This window comes from Rhinopithecus bieti, unplaced genomic scaffold, assembly GCF_001698545.2.
Source record: "Rhinopithecus bieti isolate Rb0 unplaced genomic scaffold, ASM169854v2 scaffold_32107, whole genome shotgun sequence".
Classification (NCBI taxonomy): Eukaryota; Metazoa; Chordata; class Mammalia; order Primates; family Cercopithecidae; genus Rhinopithecus; species Rhinopithecus bieti.
Window position 1 is genome coordinate 672991 of NW_016813884.1, and position 4047 is coordinate 677037.

Genomic DNA, 4047 nt, shown 5'->3' on the forward strand with positions numbered 1-4047 from the left:
GACCTAAATCCAACTACATCAACAACTACATTAAATGAAAATGTACTCGACACTACAATTATAAGGCCAATATAGTTGGGATGGATTAAAAAAGAAAAAAGTTTCAACTATAGTCTGTCTGTGAAATGAAACATAAATATAAAAATAGGTTGAGGAATCCATTTGTGCCCGGTATCCTAGTGCACATGCCTCGCAAGCGGCGACGCCATGAGTCTGACTTCCAGTTCCAGCTTACAAGTTGAATGGATCACAGCATTTACTATTGCTGCTGGGACAGCTGCAATGGGTTATCTAGCTTACAAAAGATTTTATGATAAAGATCTCAAAATAAAGCTATGATAAACCTTCACATCCAGAAAGACAACCCCAAGATAGTACATGCTTTTGACATGGAGGATTTGGGAGACAAAGCTGTGTACTGCCATTGTTGGAGGTCCAAAAAGTTCCCATTCTGTGATAGTTCTCACACAAAACACCACAAACAGACTGGAGACAACGTGGGACCTCTAATCGTCAAGAAAAAAGAAACTTAAATGGACACTTTTGATGCTGCATATCAACTTGTCGTGAAGTTACCTGATTGCTTAATTAGAATGACTACCACCTCTGTTTAATTTGCCTCCCCTGGGTTCTAAATGTGGTATATTGCAAACTGCAGCTTTCACATTCGTGGCATTTGTCTTACTTGTTCAAGTGTCGTGGTGCACATTTGTTTAAACAAAATAAAAAAGGAAAAAAGAAAAACCAACCTCATGGTCTGTGGGTTATTTTGGTCTTGTTTAAGGATCCGTTTCTTTAAAATATTGACATAAAGAGTTGTATCTTATATAGAATATAGTTGCATCTTGAAGTCAACATATTAAATTATTCTCAAAATTTAAAAAACAGTTTGAAAGTAAAGGAACGAAGAAAAGAGCAAATTAAACCCAAAGTAGATAGAAGGATAGAAATAATAAAGGTAAGAACAGATATCAATTGAATAGGAAATAGAAGTAAAACACTGAAAATTAGATCTTTGAGAAGATGAATAGAATTGATAAAATTCTCACAGGAAGGATCAAGAAAAAAGAAAATACAAATTACTAATATCAGATTTGAAAGAGCTGATAGTACCACAAACTCTATAGATATCAAAAAGATAATAATGGAATATTATGCATAATGGTTCATTAATAAGTTTGCCACCTTATGTGAAATGGGCAAATTTCTTGAAAAGCACAACTTGCCAAAACTGACACGGGTGAAACAGAACATTTGAATAGCCTTATACAGATCAAGGAAATTGCATTTGGTATCAAAACTTAATATCGACAATAAAACTACTAGAATATGTGAGATTAGCAATGTCAGAGGATATATCAATACATATAATCAATTGTATTTCTAGGTAGCAACATTGAACGATTGGAAAATGAAACTAAAGAAATAGTTTCTTTCATAATTATGTCAAAAAGAAACATACTTAGGAACAAATTTGACATCAGTATTGCAAAACTTCTCAATGAACACTTAAAAATGTTCTGCTTAAGTAAATTGCACTGCTTAGGTTAACTGAAAGCCTTTAAAAGTATCCAAAAAAGACATTATGTGCTTGGCACGCACTTTCAAAATTTATTGAATAAATTCTAATGAATACTTAATACATTCCAGGCACTGGAGATACAACAGTTAAAGCCCTGACCTCGTGAAGTTTACATCCTACTTAGACAAGTAGCCAATAAAAAGGCAAATTATCCTACAATATATCAAGTGCTGATAATTGCTATGAAGAAAAATAAAACTTGGTAAGGGAGAAGAGAGTAATGCAGGAAGACTCTTTTATATAATAGTGAAAGCCTTATTTACTTATTTAAGACAAGGTCTCACTCTGTTGCCCAAGCTGGAGTGCAGTGGCACGATTACAGGTCACTTCAGCTGCAAACTCCTGAGCTCAAGGAGTCCTCCCACCTCAGCCTCCCAAGTAGCTAGGACTACAGGCATGTGCCACCATAGCCAGCTAACTTTTTTAATATTTTTTTAGAGACAGAGTCTCACTATGTTGCCCTGGCTGGTCTGAACTCCTGGGCTTAGGCGATCCTCCTGCCTTGGCCTCCCAAAGTGCTGGGATTACAGGTGTAAGCCTCTGCACCTGGCCAAAAGCCTAATTGATAAGGGTGAAAAAAAAAAAAAAACATTGAACAGAAGCCTAAGGAAAATGAGAGAATGAGCTATGTATGTTAAGCAGAGATGAGAATTACAGGCAGAGGGAATAGTAGGTACAGGGGTCCTAAGGCATGAGGGTGCCAGTTTGAGAAACAGTGTAACAACTAGGGTTGCCAGAGTGCAGGGAGGTGAGCAAGAGGAAGAGTAAATGACAGCAGAGGGGTAAAGTCTCAGAGACCTCAGTCATGTAAAGATTGGGGATTTTCCTGTGGACATTATGCAAAGCCACAGGAGTGTGCCATGACCTGGGTGTTTTAAAAGGATCTCTGTTGCTATGAAGAGGATAAAGTTTAGGGCACCAAGGATGGGAATGGGGTGGGGAGCACAGGCTTTATAACACCTAAAGAGAGAGGTCAGTGATGGTACTAGAGGGGCCCAGAAGCTCTGGGGAAAAGTATTCTTTGTGTTCTAAATATACACCAGAGACACAGCCATGACACATAAGACTTGGAGTATGGGATTAGAGAAAAACAATGTTGAGGATTTTTCCTGAGCAGCCAGAAGAATAAAGTATTTTTAAAACTGTAGACCAGGCACGGTGGCTCATGCCCGTAATCCTAGCTCTTTGGGAGGCCGAGGCAGGTGGATCACAAGGTCAGGAGATCGAGACTATCCTGGCTAACATGGTGAAACCCTGTCTCTACTGAAAATACAAAAAATTAGCTGGGTGCGGTGGCGAGTGCCTGTAGTCCCAGCTACTCGGGAGGCTGAGGCAGGAGAATGGTGTGAACCCAGGAGGTGGAGCTTGCAGTGAGCCAAAATTGCACCAATGCACTCCAACTTGGGCGACAGCGCAAAACACTGTCTCAAAAAATAAAAAAAAACTGTAGGAAGTGCATGTTTGAAATAGAAAATCCAAAGGTATATTTTGGACTTGTCCCTTGTGAGATTCAAGTGGAGATCTAAAGTGGAGACAGCTGACTATGCAAGTCTGGAGTTCAGGGGATCAGGTTTTGAGAAGGTAAATTTGAGGAGCCATCAGCCTACCGACAGGGTGATCATATAACTTAGCTTTCAAACTGAGACTTTTGCTGAGACTGAAAGGTGGTGCTAACTATGCCCAGCATTGGGCAAAAACTAGAACTCTCCCAGGCAAACCAGGACATAGGGTCATCCTACCACAGAGGGTGTTAGAACCATGAGACTAGGTGAGATGCTTGAGGAAATTAGGTTGGATTGAGAAGACAAACATTACAATGCCTAAAAATCCAAAGATGACAGGGGCCAGCAAAGGTCAGTCAGGAGAGCTGAGACTGCTGTCCTGGAAGCCAAGTAAAGAACGGGATTTTCAGTAAGAGACAGTGATCAACTGCATCAAATGCTGCTGGCATGTGATGGAAGTGAGAGGATGGATAAGAACTGGATGACAATGAAAGCTAAACTCTGACCCACAGAAAAGAGTCTCTACACTCTAAAAGCTTCATTCTTTTTAATATTCAGGGTTGAAGTAGAAAAATATTAGAGAATGCACATAGTTTTCACTTTAAAGAGAAATAATTCAAATCCTTCTTTAAAAATATACTGTCCAAAGTGGAATGCTTTGGCCGGGTATGGTGGCTCACACCTGTAATCTCAGCACTTTGGGAGGCTGAGGCAGGTGGATCACTTGAGGTCAGGAGTTTGAGACCAGCCTGGTCAACATGACGAAACCCCGTCTCTACTAAAAATACAAAAAAGTTAGCCTGGCATGGTAGCACACACCTTTAATCCCAGATTCTGGGGAGGCTGAGGCAGGAGAATGGCTTGAACCTGGGGGATGGATGTTGCAGTGAGCTGAGAAGGCGCCACTGCACTCCAGCCAGGATGACAGAGCAAGAACCCATGTCAAAAAAAAAAAAAATGTGT

The 4047-nt window shown here is 40.0% G+C and overlaps 1 pseudogene; it reads left to right on the top strand.

Annotated features, from left to right (window-relative positions):
- Positions 1–207: 207 nt before the first annotated feature.
- Positions 208–533, top strand: LOC108513303 (CDGSH iron-sulfur domain-containing protein 1 pseudogene; annotated as a pseudogene).
- The last annotated feature ends 3514 nt before the right edge of the window (positions 534–4047 follow it).